General features: G+C 39.5%; 1 protein-coding gene across 2 annotated transcripts in view; it reads right to left on the bottom strand.

Moving 5' to 3' along the window:
• Positions 1-25,498, bottom strand: part of MID1 (midline 1) — a 331,494-nt gene that overhangs the window by 162,446 nt on the left and 143,550 nt on the right. Inside the window, exon 1 of one of the 2 annotated variants that reach the window (XM_012784838.3) lies at positions 241-536. The exons of the other annotated variant lie outside the window; for it this stretch is intronic. The gene's annotated coding sequence lies outside the window, so the exon portion shown is untranslated. Of the gene's footprint in view, positions 1-240; positions 537-25,498 lie in introns of those variants that run through there. 2 annotated transcript variants of the gene reach the window in all.

The raw sequence follows: 25,498 nt of genomic DNA on the forward strand, positions 1-25,498 counted from the left end.
TTTAAGCCCTTTACAATGACTGCCTGACATCACCAACCACCATTAGAGGCAAACGTGGGGGCGGGTGGCAAGGACGGGGTGCTGGGGGTACCGCAGGTAATCTGCAGCTCAGTCTTTCCGCCAAATGGGTCGACTTGGACAGGCATCTGCTCACTCAGCAAGCTCTCCGGAGTAACAGGTCGCAGGGGTCCGCGGCAGCGCCCTCCCTCTCCGCCGCCAGCGCAGCCGCCCGGAGCTTACCTGCCTCATGTTTAGAATTCCATGACCCATCCGGCAGGGAGCGAGCTGCATCGAAGCCCACGCCGCAGTCTTCGGAGCGGAAACACCAAACCCAAGAGAAGCCCGCAAGACAAAAGCAACCCGGGGAAATCTACAGGCAGCAAAGAGCACGTTTTCGTTCTCTTTTTCTTTGATCTGTTGCTACACGCACTCTGCCAGAGACAATGTCAAGTTTCTCAACCTTTTCTCCCCCGGCCTATGAAAAGTCGGTCGCAGGGAAGCAAGGACCGCCTGGCTCTTATTTCAAATCAGTTCTCAGAGACGTCGTAGGCGGCTGGCTTGGGCCGCGGAGGAGCCTCGCCAATCAGGAGCAAGGGGTGGGTCCTGGGAGCCAGAAAGGCTGCCTCCGCGAGGATTAGGAGAGCTTTCAGGATTGGAAGGACTGGAAGCAGCTGGAAACAGTGCCCAAAGCTCCAAAAGTAAAGGATGAATCCTATTCTTATCTAACAGCTCTGGGACTGCTCAAAGCTTAACTAGGTAAGGGCCTTAAATCTTTGCATTTTAAGAGTTCCCTAAAAGCATTAAAGCATTAGGAAGGTGCAAAATTATTTCAGCCAGAAAAGTTCAACACTCTGGACCCAAGGGTATTTTTAAAAGGGTATCTTGCACTGAAGTCTTACTTTTGCAAAGACACTGGGAAGGAAACCAAATTATTATGTGTAACACCTTAACTGAGTCAAGCAATCAGGAAAGTAGGGTGTGACCTATCTCATCTCCATATGGATCAACTATGTATCCAGTCCAAGAAAAATCTTAATGGGAAAGTGCACACAAATTGTTTGAAATGCAGCAAATGAACACAAATCTTTCTCTATTGAGGGCCCAGGGCATAATTTCAGATAGCAATATTGTCATTAGAACAATAACCACTAATGTTTTGTTCAGGAAAAAATGTTAAAATGTGTACCTTTCATTACAGGTTGTATTTATTACCTCTGAGATTGATCTCCTGAACTTATTAACAGGGACAAGCTGGACATCATCTTGGCAGGATGGCAGGGGAGCTGGAGAGCCAGCTGGCTTCTCAGAAACTTAAACTCAGACTCAAAAAAATTTCCAAAGTTTGCTTACTTAACTCCATATAAGCAACAACTTTTCTCAACTCTTAGCCAATATGATTTCAACGCAAATATACCTTTTGATTTCAAGAAAGTGCAAGTTGAGCTAAGACTACTTTGTGTAGAACCAGTGGCATATTTTTTCCCCAATGAAGTGACCACAATTTTTTTGTGAGAATAATTCAATAAATATTTAACATTTTTTTGTTGTTACAGAAAAAAACAACTTAGCAAATAATGAGTTTGTGACTTCAGGGTACCATCTGCATGGGTTCAATATGTGTGAGCTCTATGCAGTTCTATGAATACTGGGCAGCCTGAAAACTGGGTCTGGAAGCCCATAACTCATTCCAGCCCCAACCTGAGCAAACTAAGGGCCCACCTAGTGACAAAAGCTGACTTTGGTCCACTACTCGTTTATTTCTTTTCTTTTTTGCTTGAGAACCACTGCTTACTCAATCCACTTCTTTTACTTACTTCAGAACTCTTCATTATGATCTGGATCAGGGTTTCTCAACCTCGGCACTATTGACATTTAGGGTCAGATAATTCTCTGCGGTGAGGCCTCCCTGTGCACTGGAAGATGCTGAGCAGTGTTCCTGGATTTTGCCCACGAAATGTCAGTAGCACCCCTAGAGTTGTGATGAACAATAATGTCTCCAGACATTACCAAATGTCTCCTGGTGGCAAAATCATGCTTTGAAAGATTGTTGCTCAAACTTGAGCGTACAAGGAAACTTCTGGGCAGATTGCTAAAAATGCAAATCTCCAGGCCTCTGCTCCAAAAGAATCTGATTCAGAAGGTTTCCTGAGGATCCTGAGAATCAGCATTTTATCCCACCGCCAAAGGACTCCGGTTCACTTTGAGAAATAGGTATGCCCCAGCCCCAGGACGCAGGAAGCTACCCAGGGCTACTGCCATTAAATACCACTGGAGTTAAATCCCATGGCACATCTACTTATCACCTTCAATGAGGGTTTCTCACAACTGCATTTGCCTTCTGCTTTCAACACCAGGTAAATATGAGCTGGGATTCTCTCTAGCAAGGACTGTGCCCTTTCAAAGTTTCTTCCATTTTTCCTCTCCTTTGAACCACTCTCCCACTCACTATCCTACAATCTCAAATGTCGCCACTCTTTTCGTGGTTTCCCAAATGCACCAAGAAAAATTAATCCCTTCCATCCCCTATGCTCATAAAGCAGTTTATATACACCCAGTGGTGTGCAGGTAAATGTTTAACAACCAGCTCTCCAAAAGAAAGCCAAGATTTGTAGTAGCCTTTGCCAACTCCCACAGTGTAAATCCTCCCTCCTTTCCTGCAGTGAGGGAAAGAGCTGAACTTGGAGTTGGAAAGAGCTGCCCCCAATCAGGAGATTATAAGCAGCGGTTTGAGCAAACCACGATACACCTCTGTTGTTTCACTTCCACACTATACTGTAATCATATATTCTTGAGTCTGTCTCTCCTACTAAACTATAAAATTCTCAAGGACAAGAATGATATCTTACTCATCTTCACCCCGGCCACTTTCACAGCACTTACCATGCAGTAGGTGGTAAAGAAACATTTGTGGAATGAAAACAAAATTCAATGTGCAGCTTCCCTCAGACATTGAGACCAATCAGACTACTGCCACTGCCACATTAAGGAAAGGAAAAGAATCTCTTGGAAAATGAAACTATTAAACCACAATTGAATATCCATTCTGTATTTACAACAATAAGCATAATGCCATTTCCCATCCTAACACTCCTGTGTTTGAGTTGTAGCCAGGTCAGAGTGAAAGAGAAGAGACCAGCTTTCTAAAACAACTTTCTAAATCAACTTCACTGACGTATTTGTGAGCCAGTGTATGTTTTTCTGGTTTTACGTGAAGGCATCACATACCTTTGCATCTATATACTTATATATCTTATCAGCTATGGAGTACAAGAGCTCTAGGAGGAATATACATATGATAATAATGTCTGGTAGGTTTATGAAAGGGCATTTCCACGAGTAATAGGTACAGCGATTGATGGTGCTTATCCCACCATCTTCTCATTATGCATCAGGACAGGAATGCTAATGGTGGTGTCATTAACAGACACCTGTTATGAGTGCCTACTATAAGCCTAGCATTGCATCAGGCACTTCACAAACGTGCACCACTTAATCTCTACCGAAACACCAAAAAGTAAGCAGCACCATCAGCAGGCAGGATCATTGAGGCAAAGTAAATAATTGAAGGTCTTATTGTTATAAACGGCTATACCAGGAATCAAACCTAAGTGTTTCCAAACAGAATTGCTCTGTTTTATGTCTGCTATGGTCTGAATGTTCCTGTCCCCCCCAAATTCCTATGTTGAAATCCTGCCCATCAAGGTGATGTTATTAAGAGGTGGGGCCTTTGGGAAGTGGTGAGATCATGAGGGCTCTGTCCTATAAAAGAAGCTTGAGGGAGCCTGTTTGCCCCTTCTGCCATGTGGGGACACTGCAACAAGGTGTCATTGATGAAGCAGAGAGCCCTCTCTAGACACCAAATCTGCTGGTGCCTTGATCTTGGACTTTCAAGCCTCCAGAACTGTAAACAATAAATTTCTGTTGTTTATATTAATAAATTACCCAGGCTAAGGTACAGTGTTGTGTTATAGCAGCCCAAACTGATTAAGACAGTGCTGTAAAATATGCTGCCTCCAGAGATGATTCAGAAAATCCCAAAGAAAAGTGAACATTGTGACTGAACAAAGTCATCTTTTCATTTATAAAGAGACAAATATAATTTTTTAAAATTTTGAGTTAAATGAATGGTCCTTTAGGGGTTGTCCATTGAGTGAGGATGAGATCTGCCTATTGGAAACAGTGCAAGCAAGTAAAGAACTTGCTTTGCCAAAGGAACAGATGTTCTGTTCCCACGTCTGTGATTAACAATATTTTCAAATGTTAGCTGAAAGGATGTTGTAAGTCTTGAAAGCTCTTCCTTAAAAAAAAGCAGCCTAGACAATAATCCTCTGTAGTTATGTGCAGGTTTGGTTATAAACAGACCTCGATAGCAAACCTAACATAGGTTCCTGGGGGGCTAGTGCTGGACAGGCCTTACTTGGACATGGGTGGGCACTGGCACAGCATCCATGGATGGTGACCAACAGCACCTGTGCCACCTCTCTGTGTTTGATTAGGTCAAAGCATATGAAATGAGTGCTTGTGTAGGTAAAAAAAAAAAAAAAGGGTTGAATATCAGCAATTTCATGTAGCTTATTTTAATGTGTCCAGGAAACATCATCAAAAATCAATGAAAACCAAGCTGAAGTTGCCCGTGCAGCCACCAGGAAAGTGTGCCGGCATAAGTGCAGTCTTTGGGGTTATGAAAAAAGCGTATTTTTTCTCCCTTAGAGGTTCCAGAAATCCAGTTGTTTTAGCCTTACGGGAACAGAGGAAAATTTGTGGAACACTGTGTTTAAGGTGTTTAGTGAAGGTAATTTAAGTTGATAGCAAGGTAGCTATCAGGGGCATGAGTCCTTGCTTAGACAAAAAAAAATCCCATCTCTAATTCTTATAGGTAGTCACAAAAAAGAGACAAGTTTCTAGTAACTAAATACAGATTCCTTAAGGTAGTTTCTTCCAGTTGCTTAGGGCAAATAATTTGGCATACCACAAAGATGGGGTAAATAAAATTTGGAGTCCATTTGTGGTGCTGACTTTGTCACTAACTGGCTGGTAGACCTCAGGTAAATCAATTGACATCTCCAAGCCCAAGAATGTTTAGGGGACAGTTGGGCAGATTGAATGAAATCATATATTGGCACGTGTGCCTGGTGCGAGTGCTGTTGCTTATTTGTATAAACGTTTTGGATGACCAACACTGGAAAGAAGAGAAGAGATCTGTGAATACAGAAACAGAAAAAACTGGCCAGACTCATGCCTGTGATTCCAGCACTTTGGGAGGTCAAAGTGGAAGGATTTCTGGAGGCCAGGAGTTTGAGACCAGACTGGGCAACGTAGCAAGATCTCTTCTCTACAAAAAATTTGAAAATTGGATGGGCGTGATGGCGTGTTCCTATGGTCCCAGCTAGTCAAGAGGCTGAGACAGGAGGATCCCTTGAGCCCAGAAGTTTGAGGCTGCAGTAAGCTAGGAGCATGCCACTGTACTCCAGCCTGGGTGACAGAGTGAGACCCTATCTATAAAAAACAAAAAGGACCTAAGTGGTCACATAGGTACTACAGTAATAGGGTATTGGGCAGGTGGGAGGGGGGAGGGGGACGGGTATATACATACATAATGAGTGAGATGTGCACCATCTGGGGGATGGTCATGATGGAGACTCAGACTTGTGGGGGGGGAATGGGCATTTATTGAAACCTTAAAATCTGTACCCCCATAATATGCCGAAATAAAAATAAATAAATAAAGGAAAGGAAAGGAAAGGAAAGGAAAGGAAAGGAAAGGAAAGGAAAGGAAAGGAGAGGGGAAAGGAGAGGGGAAAGGAGAGGGGAAAGGAGAGGGGAAAGGAATGGGGAAAGGAAAAGAAAGGAAAGGAAAGGGGAAAGGAAAAGAAAAGAGAAATAAAACAAAATGGAGACTCTGTGAGAAATAGTTTAGGAGAATGTACCGCCGTAAGGGCAGGCTTTTAGGCAGGACATAGCTACTAACTGGCCACCAGTCAGGGTTTTAAATAAGTCCAGCTTGATGTTTCCTCACTTTAAAATTAAGGATTCAAAACAAATTATGTTATTTAAAATTTTAATTATAACTTACTACTTAATAACTATGATTTTTAGGGATGAACTATTTTGATGTATCTAGTTTTTTTAATCGATTAAATATAGCCAGTCCTTCATTATCTTCCTCTTAGCAATCTGGTAAATGGTTTGTGAATGAATTTAGCAAGGGCTTTTTTTTTCTTCCTCCTAGGGTCAAAATCTCTCTCCACTCCCAGATGAGCCTTCTGCTTCACTTCAACACAATAATATCCTACTTCTTAACAGTAATTCTTCAATTTCTGAGTCATCTATATTTTACTATAATTTTGTATTTAAATTTGTAAGAGAAAACTTATTACGATTAATTATTTTTTACTTGTTTTATTACCCCATACTTCCTAGATTCTGTGGTCTTGAGGCCTGTATCAGTCCGGGCTCTCCAGAGAAATGTAAAACAGGCTTACATGACTGTGGGGACTGTAGTCTTGAGGCAGAATTTCTTCTTCCTCAGGGAAACCTCAATTTTGCTGTTAAAGGCTTCAACTGATTGGATGAGGCCCACTCACATTATCAAGGATAATCTCCTTTATTTAAAGTCAATTGACTGTAGATGTTAATCACATCTACAAAATACCTACCTTCATGGCAACACCTGGATTAGCACTTCATTGAATAACTGAGTACTCTAGCCTAGCCAAGCTGACACATAAAACAAAACATCACAAGGCCCATGCCCAAACATGTGTGTGTCCCTTGCAACAACAAACACAGAGTATATGGCCAATTAGTCAATAAATGTTTACTGAATTGTTGTGACTAATAATAATTTTAAAACCTCCATTAATAGAAGGCTTTATAAACAATGAAATTTTGCTACTAGATTTATTATGTACTTCTCAACTGCAACATTGGAAGGTAAGAGCTTTATTTTAAATTTGAGATTAAATGATATCTAACTGACAATTCTATACCAAGTCATACTATCAATCAAATGTCAGAATGGAATGCAATGGTGTTCATGTGAAGACTCAACATTTTTGCATAGCCTGTACTCTTTCTTTGAAAACCACTCAAAGATTTTTTTAGCAAAATGAGAGAATTAAACTAAGAAAGATAAGCCAATGGGACTCAGAAAATATAGCAACCAACATAAAAAGAATAAGTTCAGGTGATAGATGCATCATCTTAGAAAGCCCTCAGCCTAAATTGTAGTAGGAGGATGGGAGATTCCTGGAGGTGGGACTTTGGGGAAAAATGATATTGATAGATTACATTTGAGGATAAACAGGTACACATAAATATAAGCAAAATTGGAGGCTATTATTAATTCCAGGAAAAGCAAAAGGATGCACAAAAAGGAAGCACAGTCATAGAACACTCCTTAAACTGGCAGTGATTAATAATATAGATATTGTGGCAGCAACTACTGGTAGCCAATTCAGTATCTATCTTCCCCTTGCTGCTTTTCAACAGAGCTTCAATTTATTTAGGGCAGAAATGTGCCCAGTTGAAGAACATTTCCCAGCATCCCTTGCAGGTATGGGTGATCATATGAAACTATTATTGCCTATGAAATTTTTTTTATTTTTGTAGAAACAGGGTCTGACTATGTTGCCAGACTGGAGTGCAGTGGCTATTCACAGGTACAATCATATAGCACACTATAGCCTCAAACTCCTGGGCTCAAGTGATCCTCTCACCTCAGCCTCCCTAGTAGTTAGGACTATAGGCACATGCCATTGCACCCAGCTCAAGAATTCCTTTTGGATTATTTGCAGAATTTTAAAGATAATGTCTAAAATTCATAAACCAAGAATGAGGAGTACAAGCATATTATGGGAAATATGTAAGTATATACCAGAGGAAATATTTACCAGTTGAAAGTGATTGCCTCTAGGGTGGAGTGGGATGGGACAGGGATTGCTGGTTTTCATTAGGAGTCTTTAATACATTTGTATGTTGAACAGGCATTACTTTGATAAAAATTAAAATTAGCTTAAAATAAACAAAATGATACATGCTTGTTATAAAATCCGTTTCTTGTCCTTAAATTCACTTCCTGTGAACTAGCAGTGTTTTATCTATGGACTATCCAGCCCATAGATGACCAAAGAGTCATGGTAGAATTTTAGAGAGATAATATACCTAATGGCCCATTCTGAACCCAAGTGTAATGTCACCACATATGACCTGATTGGCATTTCCTATTTCCCCCACCACAGCTTTAATTTGCTCAAGGTTTGTAACTGTTTTGCCATGTGTAGGCAGAAATATATATATTAGACAGCCCTGATCCAAACTGTTTTGGACATTCTTTTAGATCTCTAGGTATGAAAATTCTACAACCAAGATGCCTTAATAATTCATTAGATTAATCAAAAAACTCTTTTCTTATTTCTAATTGGCATCATTTTTTATTTAAATCCATTGTTTGTGGGTTTGAGTATGACTAGGAATAGCTGGTTATAACCATTTTACTTCTAATCCTTATTCCTTTATCTCACTTTCCTTATATTCAAGAAAGATTAGTCCCTCAAGCCTTTAATATTTTAATGCCCAAAGCTGATTTTTAAATTAATCTTGGAGATTAAAAAAATATTAACTTTCATGAATCAGATCTCATTTTTCATATGTTAGAAACAAGCCAAATCAGGCTGGTTCATTGATAATCATGTCGACATAAGGAGGTGAATAGAAATTTTAATCAAAAGAAGCTTTGAATAGGATTTGCCCCCATTGCTTATAAAAAGTCAATGCTTTATCTTTTAGAAGGGCACTTCTCAAATGCATAGAAAGATTGCCGGGATGGTTGTATTATTTCTGATTGATGAAAATCCTCTCCCACGTCATACGTGTCTATACCTGGACTTAAGATGGTAATAAAGATAAAAACAACTTATGAATTATGGTTTATAGATCTCTTTCCTTTGCTAGACACAGGTCAGTGTGGTTTTTTACTCTCTCTTAATATTCAGCAAAATAATATTTGCCCTTATTTCCTTATAACTAGATAGCTTGTCATGAGCTTTTCCTCTGCTGGGAACCACTTATGAAAATTAGCACATACTGAGATAAGCTTTCCTATACTAGTCCCCTGATGCAAGATAAACATATTGAGTCATGGCAAGAAAAAAATGCAAACATTGAGGATCAGTGCCTTAGCTTTTCCCATATTTATTAAAGAGATCTAAATGTCTGAGAAAGTAAGTGCATTTAAATGAGGCTTCATTTTATTTCTCCTTTGAATTATTAATTTACAAAAGAAAGGGCTTGTATTGCCTGTCTACTTTATTTTATAAATAGTGGTGCTATTGAATATTATTTTAATGTGAATGATTTAAATAGTATCATACAATGAACTAAAACAATTGTACTCTTATTCATAGCATTATTTAAGTTGTATCAAAAAGCGCTACGTGTATTTGTCCCAAACTATATCTGAGTGGGAAAAAAGATAATTTCGTTATGGTCATCTTTAGAAACCAACTAATTGCAGATAGATGAACTCTTTAACTGGGCAAATTAATCTGGCCCAATTAAGGGAATTCAAAATCAGCTGATACACCACATACTAAAAGGTCTAATGAAATTTAAATGTGGATACTTACATCAGAGAGATGTGCTGTTTAATACAATAAAACCCACCAGGAAATATTTATGTTGAATTAAAAGGCAGGCAATGAAAGGAATCCTGTATCTATCATGGACCAGTTATGCATTAGGCCCTCTTAAAGATGAACCAGGTGTACCATTGGTATATGGACATTGGAACCCATCTCTCAGACTGCAGAACCTGTGCTCTTCCCAGCACATGGTGCTGCCATCCTAGGTTAGGTGCTGCTCCCCTTTGGAATGAGGCATCACACTCCAGCATGCCCATGACTCACCATGAACACTCCTTCATCTCCTGTGCCTCATATGGGGCAGCTGGGATTTACTACTTAGATTCTGATATGGTTCTAAAATCCCCAACCCCAATTCACTTTCAAAAGTCTCTCAAACTGCACCGTCAAGATAAGCCAGGTGTTTGCCACTTACACTTGAAAACAAACTGATGCATTTTAATGATTTTTATTTACCTTAAATGGTTCTCCAAATGTGAGCTGTGTTCATCCAATTAGTTGTAGGTAGAAAGAAAACAATGCATATGACTATTAATAAATGGAGTATCCCTCATAGAAAAAGATGTCACTGTTGTGCTATGCAGGCCAGGATGTGGATTTTAGGGCTATTTCTCTAGGACTGTGAATGAGGTTTTCCCTCTTCATTCAGAATTTGTCAGTGGTGTTCCTGATGGAATACATTTGTGTGATTTATCTCCATAGTTAGGGACGCAGCCCTGGAGCATTTTTCTTTATTCAGAGCTAATTGGCTAATCAGTGTTTTAGCCATTGATTTCATTAGCAACATATAGATATCTGTACATCTCTATGAATTGATTTTCATCACTTTCAGGGCATCCAAAGACCTCAAACACAGAGAGGCAGTGCCTCCTATAAGAAAAAGAGTTTGAGGGACTCTCATGCCTTAACTTCATGCTAACAAAGACATAATAGTATACCCTCCTCATGCCAGAATGGCCAATCATTCAATAAGTATTTATTGAGTTCCTACTATGTGCCAGGCATTGTTCTAGGTGCTGGTGACCCAGAAAGGTACAAATAGGTTAAGTGCTGCCCTCATGACCATACCTTTCCGTGGAGGGAGACAGACAAATCAACAAATGGGCATAATGTAGGTCTGATGGTGATGGGGTTTCGTAAGGTAGGGCAGACAGTGCTGGTGGAGTGGAGAAGTTGATTTTTTTGTAGGGTGACATTTCAACAAGGTTCTAAGGAAGGGAGGAAGCAAGACTTTTAGCTATGGCAATGGATAGAGGCAGGGTTGTTCAGGCAGAGGGAACAGTGATTGCAGAAGCTCTTTGGCCAGGGTAAACTGATGCAAGGAGTCTGTGGTGGATAGAGTAGAAGGAGTACAGGTGACAGCAGTAGGAACTAAGGTGTCAGGAATGTGTCTGAGTGTGTGTGTGTGTGTGTGTGTGTGTGTGTGTGTGTTGGGGGCAGTGTTCTCAGGTCCTGCAGGGTCTAGTAGATCACCAGAAGAGTTTTGGGTATTCCTTGGAGCAAGATGAGAAGGTTTCCAAGCCCAGGAGTGACAGCATCCAATTGACTTTGTAGAGCTCAGTATGACTGCTGGGCAGAAAGCAATCTGTAGGGTGGAAGATGGCTGAGGAGGCTCTTTGGGCCACCCAGTAAGAGAGGACAGTGGATTGGGATGGCGGTGGCACTAGAGGTGGGATGATGGGGAGTTTCTGAATATATTTTGATGATAGAGTCAGTGTGATGTGTCAGATAAAGAGAGGAGAATAGGATGATGCCCAGGTTCTTTGCTGGAACAGCTAGAAGCATAAATCGCCATTTACCGAGGAGGGGGTGACTGCAGGAGGAGCCGTTGATAGGAGGGACCACAGCCTTGTGTCAGTCTCCTGAGGGAGGCAGAGTCTGGAGGTATCGTAAAATCATCCAGACCAAAAGAAGGTCCCAGAATATGAAGATCAAGCCCAAAAGTTTATACTATACATGGGGAAAATATAAGCTCAAAATATTTGACTTATGATGCAGTATTGCCCTGTGGCTAGTAGCACTGATTCTGGAAACAGCCTCAATCCAAATACCAACCCTGTCACTTAATAGCCGTGTGAACTTGGCCCATATGCTTACTTTCTCTCAAAATTATTGTGAGAATTGAATGAGGTGATTTGTTTAAAAATAATGCTATTTAACATTTATTGAGTGCTAAGTAGATGCCAGACACTGTTGTGAGCACATTTAATCCTCCTTCACCCAATGAAAGAAAGTACTAATATTATCCCGATTTTCCAGGAGAGAAAACTCAGGCACAGAGAGGCAAAGTAATTGGCCAAGGTCACACAGCTAAGAAGCCATAGATCCTGGTTTATGTGCTCAGGCTGACTGGCTACTGAAAACATGCTCTTAACCATAGCACTATGTGAATGCAGCACACAGTAAACACTCAAGTAGCTTGTATTATGATTGGGTGACTAGTAAAACAATAAAAACGTCAGAATCAGTTGTATGTTCATACAGCTCCACTTGTAATCATCCCATGACTTGGTTTCCATTGTGCATCACTTCCTTCAGCTCTATGTTGGGTACACAGCCTGTCTTTTTCCTTCGTTGGAATGCACAGACATGATGAAGGCTTTGCCGAGAAAATCAAAACAAAGTATTCATCATTTGAAAGTTCCCTTTAAAAATACCTGAGGCACAGGAATCCTTAGGAGTCATACAATCCACCACAAGCATGCAAATGTTGGGTTTTTTTTTTTACTGTTATTAAGGACATTTAAAGCATATTTACCTGGGTCCCAGACATGGAACAGGAAACCATTGTTCGGATATACTCGCAAGTAGCTCCAGGACAGGCGATATTGCCTGATACTGGGATTTGTCCTCCCTTGGAATCTTGGAGCTCTCGCCTCTGCCTCAAAATGCTTTCAGTTGGGACTTTCCTGAACCTCTGCACCTTATTTCTTCCAAATATGGTTGCATTGCCTGGCCTATGAGTTTCCAAAGCTAGTTTTCATTTATTTAGTGCATGTTTCCAGATGTAAGTTAATCAGTGCTAAATAAAAGATAACCTGACCCCCGAAGCTTCTGGTAAATACAATCCATAACCACACACACTATTTTAACCTTCATGTGTCTAAAAAAGTGTAAATGAGCCATGCCCTACCTATTTCTTCTTGTGTATCTTGGGCAAATCACTTAAACCAGGCTTCCTCAAACTATAGCCCGCAGGCCACATGTGGCCCGCAGAGGACATTTATCCCACCTGCCGAGTGTTTTTGCCGCTTCCTGTCCTGCTTAGCAGCCTACTTGTCCCGGGCCCACAGTGCGCATGTGTGGAATGTGTGCCGCACTCTCCAACGGCCCTCCAATGGTCCGAGGGACAGTGAACTGGCCCCCTGTTTAAAAAGTTTGAGGACCCCTGACTTAAACTCTCTGAGCTATAGCTTCCTTATTTGGATTAGTTGCCTTGACTGCACATTGAAATCACCTGGAGGAGATTTAAAAGATACTGGTGACTGGGTCCCACCCCTAGAGATTGATTTCATTGATCTGAGCTGGGCCTGGGTGGAGAGATTTTTTAAAAGCTCCCCCAGGGAATTTTGATGTGTTGCCAAGGTTGAGAACCATAGGTCTAGATCAGTGGTTCTCAAATTGGAGTGGCCATCAGAATCCTCTGGAGGGCTTGTTAAAATACAGGTTACAGGGCTCCATCCCAGGGTTTCTGATTTAGCAGGTCTGGGGAGGGGCCTGGAAATTCACATTTCTGACAAGTTCCCAGGTGGGGCTGATGTTGCTGGTCTGGGAAATGCTACTGTAGATCAGGGGTCAGCAAACTCTGGCATTCCAGCCCAAGCCTGCCTACCACCTGTGTTTGTATGGTCCACCAGCTGAGAATGGCTTTTATAATAACATTTTCAAGTGGTTGGGAAAAAAATCAAAAGAATTATGTTTCTTCTCAGGCTTGTGTTGTTGAAAAAATAAAAAAATAAAAAGAAATTATGTTTCATGACATACGAAAAGTATGTGAAATTCAAATTTCAGTGTCCATCAACAAACTTTTGTTGGCACACGGCCACATTCATTCAGATGATCATGGAACCAATTGTGGGACCTTGTGTGACTATGCAGATTGCAGGGCCTTAAAGCTGACCCTGGCTGACACTGGCTAATATAAGCTCCTCGCTTGATGAGTTTACTTCCTGAAGGGGATCAGAATATGCCACTCCAAAATATACCGCTTTGGCATAAGAATTATTTTGAGCTAAGGGCAAATGAAAATCAACAGCTGCAGGAAGCACATGTTTCCCTTTGAGGAAGATGCTCTCCTGTATCAGAGAGAGAAGAGCAACTTTTATCATTGAAGATGGGGCCTTGACATCATGATAAGTTTGCTTAAACAGACCTTATTGCGATAGTCCTATTGTCCACTAGTTCCCCATATATTTCCTAGTCACTGCTCCATCATCCCTGGAAGCCCAAACCCTCTTTCCTTTGTTAAAAGGGTATATAAGCCAATGAGTTTAACTGCTTGAGTCTCACTCCTTTTCAGTGAACTCCTGTTCATATCAATATTAGCAAAAATTTCGTGCGTTTTCTCCTGTTAATCTGTCTTTTGTTACTTTAATTTGCAGGCCTTCAGGGATTAAACATAAAAATGTAGAGGAAAATCCCCCCCCAATACTCCTTATCTAAGCAATATGGGATGTTGACATTTGCAGGCTTCTCAGTCCCAAAGTGTCCCTTTGCCTTACCTCAATTTGCCAACAGATATAATTAAAAGCCTCACTCCTAGTACTTCCCTGCAGCCCATGTCATGTGACATGACTGCACTCTCCATCAGGGACGGTCTCTTGGAAATAGGATGACTTAAGTTAGGTGACCTCACAATATAAGGCTTTGTGGAGTATTACATGACCCTGTGCCCTTTCTGGTAACAAATACCTGTGATATGACCATCAAAACTGCAAAAACCGCAGAATACCCACCATGTGTGCTAGATCCTTTATTTAAAGATCCTTTATTTAAAGGATCTAAGAAAATGGTGGGTATGTTGTAGGCAGGAAGAAGAGGAAGGCCGGTATTTCTTCCTAAATCTCTGAAACCCAGAGTTGTTCCATGGTATTTTAGTAAAAGTCCCATATATAAGAACCTTTTGGTAATAAAGAAGGCATAAAAACACATTTTACTGGAAATAGGCACATAAGTTGTAAAAGTTTCTTAAAAACCCCTTCTCCTCCCAAATCATGCCCCCAGTTAAATTTAAATCTAAGTAATATCATCCATAGTTAACTAATATGGTTTTGTCTCTGTTTCTTTGGAAAGATATGTATCCTTTTGTATAACTATTCCCTTAACAAAAAGGTTTCTATGGATACATTTTTTTTAATTGAGAGCTGGTGTTTTAAAGCCTGTGCAATTTAGTGAAGTAAATCTGGCCTGAGGGTTATACTAATTTAAGTGCCTGTCTTTAATGCTAACAATTTTTATCTTAATACAGTTGCTTCGTGCATTTGACATGTGGTATTCAAGAGTGGTCGGAAATGGCGTGGGAGTTCCTTAAGGAAAAGCCAGTAAGACAAATATCACACGACCCACCTAACTGCAGTTGAATCAGTGGATGCTTCACTTGCCTGGAATTCGTCTGTTCTCGGCATGTTTCATAATGACTCATGCAAAGCATTTGCAAGGCAATAGGGCCACCTCCCAGGGCCCGGGGCCACATTATGATTTTCTGTGCCTGAGTCCCCGTCTTTGTTCAGACAGGTCGCTAATGCATCCCATGAAGCTGACCTAATGCTACTTCAGTGGGTCTATTTTTCTTCTGTGGCTTAGCTTGAATGTGATATTTAGGAAGTCAACTGTCAGGCATGCAAATCGAGAGAAAAATATGCCACATTAAATCATGATGGTTTAATAAGGTATTACTCATGGGCAAATCGCTTCTGGTACTCTCCTTAGTAGAGGCAAGTTGAAAAGCATAACCTGCCCCAAAGAAGACATCTAGCACCTTCACTGGCATTCCATTGTCAAAGCATTTGGTGAAATACACTCCAGTTTACATACTATGGCTGCCAGTATTCTACCTGAAATTATAAGCCACCATGCATTCTATTTTAGTCACGAATATTAAGTAAGGATCTTTGCCATTATGATTACACTTGAGGTGAAATATCAAACATTTCAAATGCTTTTACTCATAGTTCTACTGTATGAATATAATGACACCAAACACTTAGGAATGTTTCATGGTATCTCAAGAATTTGTCTTCAGAGCAAAAATAAATCTTTAAATTTTCATATTTTATTATAAATAGAAATTAATAACGTAAGTATTCATTTTCCTTACAGTTCAGTAATCTATGGAAAATGAAGCACATCTTAAGAGCACATTTAAAATTATACCTTTTCCAAACAGACATGGCATTTTGCCAAAAAAACCCCAATAGGTCTAGAATTAAAGAATTGCAGTGTTGAAATTCTTTAGGTCATCTATACATTGATGACTTGGCTGCAAAACTATTAATTTAGTAGTTGCCATGACTTTAAAACTTTACTTTTTTACATATTAACTTACTTTCATAAATATGGAAGTATACTAATTAGGGTGGCATATGTGACAATAACACAAAACAGTTGTTTTTGATGGGCTGATCATTGTCTATCACAGTCATGCCTAAGCTTGGGAGGACTGAATGCAATTTCACATGAAGAAACTGGTTTCATTCTTCAATTAACAATGCAAATCAGTGCTTAGTTGTCCAAAATTAAATACAAAATACACTACAGGCATCAAAACCATTTTTAATCCTTCTTACTTAACTACAGATACTCCATTTAATTTTGGATTTGTTTTGTTAGCTAAAGGGGAAGACTTAAAGGAGAAAGGCAAAGATTTAAAAACGAAACGCAGAGAACAGCATGAAAGCAACTATAAAATGCTGGTAAAATGTGGAAGAATAGAAACCATGTGGAAATAAGTATTGTGGAAAAAAGGTTTTTTTTAAAAAAAAAAAAAACCCTTCAGAAATGCGCTTTGAAAATAAAGCAACGCAGAGGGGGGGAAATGATGAAAAATTAGCCAGTGCCAGTAGGAAAGCACCCTCTCTACCCTAACCAATTCTCTTTTGCTTAAAAGTAACAGAACAAGATTAAGAGTTTAAAAATAGAGAGGAGGGCAAAACAGTAATCTGTAGGTTTTTTTCTTCTTTCAGCGGTTCCTCTTTAACTATAATTAATCATCTACTCCAAACAGCAGACCACCAGGGAACTGCATTGAGCAAGGAAAATTCAAAGCAATGGAAGTAAAATCAGTCCTTACAGGTTTCACCGTTGGGATTTGAACCAAATGAAAAGAGGATAATGGTCTCAGAGCAGCCTCTGGTGGCTGAATGTCAAAAGCTCAAGAAGTCAGAGGCCACCTTACTGGTGTTCTTTTGACCTCCACTCTCCATAATCTTAAGATTTTGTGCAAATGGAAGTTACTATTTAAACGACTTCAAGGAAGTAGCCCAGAATTGATTTGGTTGGTCGGAATTGAAATGAATTCATCAGTCTCAAGGGCAATCACGGAGTATAGATTTGATGCTGACAAATTGGGCTGTTCTGACAATGGGCAGAATTTTCCTCATACTTGTTCATCAGTTAAACAGTGTTAAATACAAAATTATCTCCAACTTTCCAAGTACCTTAAATAAATGATGGACCAGTGGTGACTGACACCCGAAATTCTAATTTTAATTCTTAAGCAATCTAAGTACTTTGATTCTTAAAAGGCTGTGTGTGTGCGCACACACAGAAATCTGTCCATTGGAAGCATTTGGGTGCATTTTTTTGGTCACAGCTTTCCCAGCTGTAAAACATCTGTTTGGGACAGAGGCCCATAAATTCCATCTGGTGGGTTCCCCATTGAGCCATCTCATCATCTGCAATGTTTCCAAGGGCCCCCTTTCAAAATCTTGAATCTTATAATCTCACCTATGTTAAATACCATGCCCAAAAGAGTGATGCTATCTTCAGTCCCTTGATTCTGAGCAGATCATATTTACACGTTTCGTTCAAAAACAGATATTCTATGTTCTCAGAAAAAAACTTGAAGCTTTCAAACACAATGAAGGTAAGTTTGTGAATACTCAAACACATATGCTAAAATTCTTTTCAATAGGATCAGCTTTATTTGCTTTTAGTAATAAACCAGAAGTTCCCTGGTGCTGCCAGAGGCAATAGAATTCTGCTAGGACTGCATTGACCTGAGCAAAAACCGATGGTAATTTCTGTGTGTATAATGTTGAATTTATAGAGCCCAGTTGTTGCTTATTCACAGAGTATCCTGGTTCAATGAAATACCAGCATTAGAATGATCTGGGCTCCTAATTAATGCCTGAAAAAGAGGAAGCAGCTATTTAGGAGTACAAGGGATCAATAGTAATGTACAATGTTAATGTCTTAGTCTGGACAGATGTGCATGGTTAGGTAAGATGTTCACAACAGGGGAAGCTGGGAGAAGGGCAGGTGGGAACTCTCTGTACTACCTTTGCAACCTTCTATAAATCTTAAAATGTTCCAAAATCAAAGTTTATTTTTTTAAAAAGTATGGAGAATAATATGGGTGAATACACTGAAGGGAAGTGAGAAAAGATGGACAAAGTTCTCTGGTAGAAAAAAAGGATTAATAATAGTAGATAATAAAAAACAATAACAGTGAATAATCATTCATTACTCTTTGTTATGTACCCACCTTAACAACAGTAACTTATTAAAATGGTGCCCTTTAAGTGCATTGATAAAAGAATATTATTACTTGCTCTGATTAACAAAAAGAACCATTCATAAGGGGAAAAAAAGGCCAGAAATGTGGTGCTTATATTTCAGTAGGGGAAATTTCTCCTTCCTCTCAGTCATCTCCCTATTTTCTCCTAGGGTCTTGGTCCACTCCAAATCCATCTTTGCTGCCTCCCTCCATGACAATTCTTTTTCATTTCATTATTCATATGTTTATTAAAATAATTGTATGCTCAATGATTCTGATATTCAAATATTTAAATTTAGAGATCAACAAATTTCAATACTGAAATATTTGAATTTAGATATTATTACAGGTATTATTTTCCACATGAGAAAGGACAGGGCAGTTGATGTGCTAGTGGCAACACAAGAACCCTAGTTAGAGCCGACCTCAGTTGGCCATGAGGTCCCATTGTGAGGTCCCATTGTGAATTCTCTGGACTTGATCAGTTCCTCTTCTGCACTCCTCAAGTAACCTAATTAGTATCTCAGCTATTCTTAGTTCCAGAAAAGGGTCCAAAGTTCCCATGATGACAGTCACGCGGCAAAATTTCCAAGTGTGACACAAAAACGTTACTCCCTTTCAAAACTCAGAACGTGTAAGAAGCACAGATTACGAGCAGAAAAAGTAGGTATCCAAAGCCCAGTTTCCTTTTAAAACTCTCTTGCCTTCTTTTTAATTTCACTGAGACTCATTGTAACACTCATTTAATTATTGATCCTGTTCTAGCTAGCATTTGCTTCTGTTGTTAACCATTATTGAAGTCAGGCATCTCTTTTGAACTTCTTCCCTAACTTGTGAGTCCTGCACCATGGCACCTTACTCTGATGCTTTCCCACGACAGTGGCAGCACCAATAAGTTGAGCTGAGGCAGTGCAATGGGGTTGAAAGTCCTGGTGAACAGGGAGACAGGAGGGCTGTCTTCAGTTCTCTCAGCCACCAGCAAGCTTTGTGTCCTGAGGCAACCCAGTTAACTTCTCAGGGTCTCCAAGTCCTGAGGTAGCAATGAGGGACTGGGCGTCACTCAGATCAACCATCAGCACTTATTTGGCACCAGATTGGACACCTCTTAGGTACTATACCAAAGCTTCTCAAGGCCACCTCTTCCTCCAGCCATTGCTATGGTGACAGTTTCTGTGTGGGCTTCAACCAGTTTCCCTTGGGTGCAAACTGACAGTGTCTTGCCTCCAGCTATACCAAGAACCTCTCAATTCCTATCTCTGGCCTTTGCTGATGGGGCAAATGAATCCCATCCCTCAGCTTTGCTGGATTTGCAACCAGGAAGCACAGGGAGTTAACTCTATGGGGCCACCTAAGACTCATGAGTAAGAGGAGGCTCTTGTCCCTCAGAACAGGGAAGTTCTAAGACACATTGGATAAGCTGCTGAGAACACTCCCTGGGATGAACCTCAGATGTCCATGGGAGGAGCCAACTTGATAATGCCCTTGGCCTGGCTTTCCGGCTGTCTGCTGTTTCACTATCCTCCCCACCCCCCACACAAATACACACATGTTGTTCCCTGAGACCACTTCCCATGCAAACTTCCTTCAAGGAAGATCTTCTGGGTGGGGGACACACAGGCTAAGACAATCACCTACTCTATATTGGACATTTTTATCCTTTCCTGCTCTAAATTTTGATGGTTCTACAACTGCTTGCTGGCAGAATTCAATTCTGCCCAGTGGTCCTTGTAATAAGAACAGGCTGGAAAGAGGCTAAGTCCAGGATAATGGAAAATTACTTCCAGGTTTTTGCCTGACTTCAAGAGGCCACTGGGTATAAGATTCTGGTATAGCCTCAGGATATATTTGGCTATATCACACTGCAACCTAATATAAATGGAAAGTAAATATAACAGAGTAATTTCAACAGATAGGCTAATGAGAAAGACCTCCAAACTGCTCATCTCTCTTTCCATTCCCTGATGTTAAAGAAAACCTTAGAGGATGGAAGTTTTCACATTCATTTCTGCTCAACACAGAGGTTTTAAAGTTCAGGAGAAAAATTTCTGAGAAACACATTTTTTGTGTGTTGCCAAAAATGAGAGAAGTGTGCCATTTCTCTCTTTAGAACAGAGCCAAGGGATGTTAATAGTCGTTGGGGGGGGGGAAGAGTACTCTTCATCAATTAAGCTTGGAAAATAAGTAATCTATTTTTTAAATAAATGGCAAGTTTTCTGAACCTTGAAAATATTAGTATATATTGTGATTGAGAGGGAGATTCAGAAAGCAACATTTACCTAATTTATTTCTCCCCTTAGCCATTTTTCCAAAGGCCATTTTGCAGAACAAGGTGTAGAACAGGAATTTCTCTAATTCTATCAGAGAAATGAAAAGAAGGCTGTCTTTTTATGCTTGATGTGAACAATGTCTTAAGTGGAGGATGTAATAGGTGAATATTCACGGCTGCTTCTCTCACTGTGATCCTGATATAGTACTTTTGGATAAGATATACAGATGACCTAATCTTTGCATGGTGAATTACAGTTTATATGGTGTTGTCCCATCTCACCCACACCCTGCAATCTAAACAACCATCTGGGAGGTAGGTATAACAGGAATACTTACTTTTTAGAAGAGAAAACAATTCAGTGTTGGCCTACATTTAAGTGATAGAGGAGGCAGAGCCAGGAAATCAGATCTAGGTCTTCTAGTTCCTGACCCAGTATTGTCATCACCATCACATCTATATTTCGACATTTTTATTAGTTTGTTTGTTTGGCGTCCCATTCTATAAAAGAAGCATCACTTTTTATTTTTAGTCGTGATTTGATCTTTTCCCAATACTACTCCCACAAAATGAAATATATGAGGTTGGGAAGGGTCAAAATCATTGCCAAAAAACTATTGAGTATTGCCTTTTAATTCTAACTTCAAATGGAGAATTAGACTCTAAAATGGTTGATATAAAAAAGTGCTAAAATTTAAAAAGAGAAAAGCCTGAAAGGATGACATAATAACTTGAAAATGGAAGAATAAAAGGCATATCCTACTCACAGTGCCACAAATAAATACATAGGTTATCATTTGGGGTTTGTAATGAGCTTGAGGACACACTTGATTCCATGTGTCCCTCTAACATGTAGTGAGCCTGCTCAGAGCAGTGCCAGCCCTTTGTGTGAAAAACTGTGGGAAATGCAGTCATCCTCATTCCACTGTGGTTTGGGGTGAAATATCTGAGCATCAGAATATTCATGTACATAGGTAAATGTAGGGTAGAACTACCACAGATTACCCAGAATGAGAATCTTTCATTTCTCATTTTAGGCATTTCCTCCAGTTGTCAAAATTTAATTTTCCTTTTATCTTATACACGGCACTACGTGACTATCATCTTTATGAAGAATTACTGAGCAAAATTCCTCAATAATCTCTGTCCACAGACTCTAACTATTCCAGTTGTGACTATTTTTTACTGCCACCTCTGGGAGAAAAATATGAGATTCCATTGCCATAAGTCCAATTTTTACAGAATTCATATATGTATGCATGAACAACAACAGTAAGAAAGATTTCTATGATGCTTCCCTCTATCTGTATTTTAGTGTCTATTTTCGTAGCCATGGTGTTGTTACAATGCCCCAATGACTGTGTAACTTTGGATAAGTCTCATTGAAGGTGGCAGAGTGGAAAACAGAGACACACTAGGATTCTTGATGACACTATTATGCCAAGGAATTAATCAATCCTGGGACTGTTTGCATTTTTGTGTGAGGGTTCTTCTTTTTTTTTTTTTTTGGTTTTTAAAAATTTTTATTATTGAAGTCATAACAACCACTTAGATTAAAAGAGGTTTTGAAAGACACACCAAACAGTAGTGTGTGCATCCAATATGAATCCTGCTTCAGATAAATTTTAATAAAAATTAATATGACAATTCAAGTTTTTTTTAAAAAAAACAAGGAAATCTGTGTTGATAAAGCTACTATAATCAGCCAACTAAAACATACAATCCAAAAAGCTGAATTATGGTACTTTGAAATATTTGTGAACTCATCAACAAGCCTAACAGTATTGTGGGAAAGCAAATTTGTTTCAGATTAAAAAGAGAATAAGATGACTGATGCAGGGAGAGAAAGCCCCCTTAACATGTATGATTTTTGGTTTCTTCATCTGCTAAATAGAATCCAAAGTATACTCACCTCTTTGAGATCCTAAGTGCATAGTAACGATTCTCTAATTATTAACTACTTTATTTTACACTAGAAGGCTGACATGGCAGAAACAATTCTGTATGTCCACTAACTCCTCTTGTATTTTGTTTCTCTTCTTGGGCACACAGGAAGACCATTATTTCCCAGCTTCCCACGTTGTTAGGCTGCGATCATGTGACTGGGTTCTGAGTTGTGGGAAAAAGTGATGAAAGCCACATGTGGCCTGGTTCTTATTACTGTCCCACGTGATCCTTTGCCCTTGCTCCCAGTGTCATGTTACCATTACATTTGAATACAAAGGTCTAGCCACGACATGTGCGAGACCATCTTCACATTGGCCACTAGATGGACATTGAGTACTTTTATTTTATTAAAATATTAATGATTTCCTTAAATTGACAACTCTCTCCTTTTCATACGTTTCCTGCTTTCTCTTTTAAAAGAAAATGTAAATTAATAATTAAGACAGCTGGATCAAAATCTATGTTAAAATAAATATGGGAAAATGGCTTTAAAATATCAGATAAGATTTGCAAAATCTATGAGCAAATTCTCTCCAGTGGTGCAAAGCAGCTACTCCTTGTAAAACACGTGTGGCCTTTCTAAGTAGGTGCATGTAAGTGGGTATTATTTATGCCTAAGCATCTGCTAAATAGAATACCTGTAAAGAAATGATATCTAGAGGCACCTCCTTTTTTTTGTTGTTTTTTTGTGGTTTTTTTTGCTTTTTCTCAAGTATGCTTTAGACATCTTATCTTCTCCTGCAGCTTTTAACACTATCTCTGCATTTCCATTCTGTCTGGCAGGACTTGCTTAAAGGAAGATGTAGGGTTATGGGAAAATTTTTCAAAGGACAAATATACCTCTCCTTCTACTTGGATCACATTATAAGATGTGAGCAAGTGAAATGTGTGCTGGCTAATGTCAATATGGATTTTGTTTTGCAAGTCATATCATGTTTATAGCAATGTCTTCTTTTTGTAAGCAGGCACAATAACAAAGTTACAATTTTCATTCATCTAAGTAAAAAAAAAGCTATGAGGCTGGGAGTGGTGGCTCATGCCTGTAATCCTAGCACTCTGGGAAGCCGAGGTGGGTGGATCATTTGAGCTCAGGAGTTTGAGACCAGCCTGAGCAAGAGTGAGACCCCGTCTCTACTAAAAAAACAGAAAAAAATTAGTTGGACAACTTAAAATATATAGAAAAAATTAGCCGGGCATGGTGGTGCATGCCCGTAGTCCCAGCTACTTGGGAGGCTGAGGCAGGTGGATCGCCTGAGCCCAGGAGTTTGAGGTTGCTTTGAGCTAGGCTGACACCACAGCACTCTAGCCCAGGCAACAGAGTGAGACTCTGTCTCAAAAAAAGCAAAAAAAAAAAAAAAAAAAAAAAAAAAAAAAAAAAAAAAAAAAGCTATGAAAATAATTTCATTATAAGAAAACTAAAAGATAAAAATGTCTCTAGTGTTTTTCAAAGAACCCTAACTGCCATTATAATTTTTAATGTGAACCATGCAATGTGGAATACTATCGACTTGGTATGGGAAATGATCTTCAAACTGTAGCTTGATGAAAAATAATGTATATGCTCATTTGGATTTTGATTTAACATTTCACTTGAAATAGTGCTTACATATGAAAATATCAATTTTGGTACAGCTTGACTTTGAAAATATTAATATTTTGAACACTTAATGTATCAACCTGACTGGAAGATTTTTTTTAAAGTCCTCTTCAGTAATGGTATATACTTTATAACTTTAAAAAGTATATATTAAAATAAATGGATGGGTTGTAGAGAAGAATACAGAAACTGCATTCACATTTCAGATAAGCTTATGAAAACAAAAGACTTCAAAGAAAATTCATTGGAAACTATATACCCTGTCACTTGGAAGTAAAAGGCCACACCTCTCTGTTGATACAGGTACCTTAGTAGAACATTTTCCAAAGCACTGTACAAATTATTTGGTCAACTCACTTATCTCTAGCTTGATTTTACCTCAAGAGTTTCATATCTAAGTGGGTGTTCTTGAACACATCCAGGAACAGAAAACTCCTTCCTTTCCTTGCAATCCCTTCTACAGCTGAACAGCTCTACAAGTTAGAAGATGTATTAGGGTAAGTGACTCTAGCTGCACAACTAAAGACTGCCCCCCAAATCTCCACTGCCTTACACAATGAGGGTTTATTTCCTGTTCACATCACAATCCAACAAGAAGTTCCTGTCCAGCTGGCTCTTCTCCCAGACCCAGGCTCCTTCTACTTTCCATCTTCGAGGGCCTCAGGGTCCTCCGCAGAACATTTCGCATCTGGCCAGCAAGCAAGAGAACTGAGAGCATGTGGAAAAGCTCACAGGGGGGCTCGCACCAAGCCCACCCACATTTTACTGGCCTGACATAGGGACATGGCCCCACTTAGATAACAAAGGAGCAGGGCCATACAGTATATTGAAGTCCCCAGCACTCAGATGAGCTCATAGATATTGGAGAGTACTAGCAGTGTCTATCATGCAAAACTATCCTTTCATTGAGCTAAAGTGTTGCTTGCAGTAGTTTCTACCTATAGGACACAGCTTAACTCGGGGTCACATTGACTAGGTTTCATTCTGCCTTCACACAACAGCCCCACAGATATTTGAAGACAGTCATTATGCCTCTCAGCCCACTCACTTCTGGGCTACTCATCCAATTAGTCAACTTGTTCCCAGATCATCTGTTTTCACATCCTCTTGTGATCTTTTGTTTTTCTTAGCTCCAATTGCTCTATGGTTTGGATGAAAACTAAATGAGGTACTCTAATAGTGACTCAAGCTTGAGATATTATAAATTTATTACTGCAAATTGCCATCATATTAGGTTCCATTAACTCATATTGAACTTACTCCTTCTAATTGGTTTTTCCCATAGATGCTAAACTATATTTCTTGTTTTTTGCTCTTGGAAAGCTTGATAT

Source organism: Microcebus murinus, chromosome X, assembly GCF_040939455.1.
Source record: "Microcebus murinus isolate Inina chromosome X, M.murinus_Inina_mat1.0, whole genome shotgun sequence".
NCBI lineage: Eukaryota > Metazoa > Chordata > Mammalia > Primates > Cheirogaleidae > Microcebus > Microcebus murinus.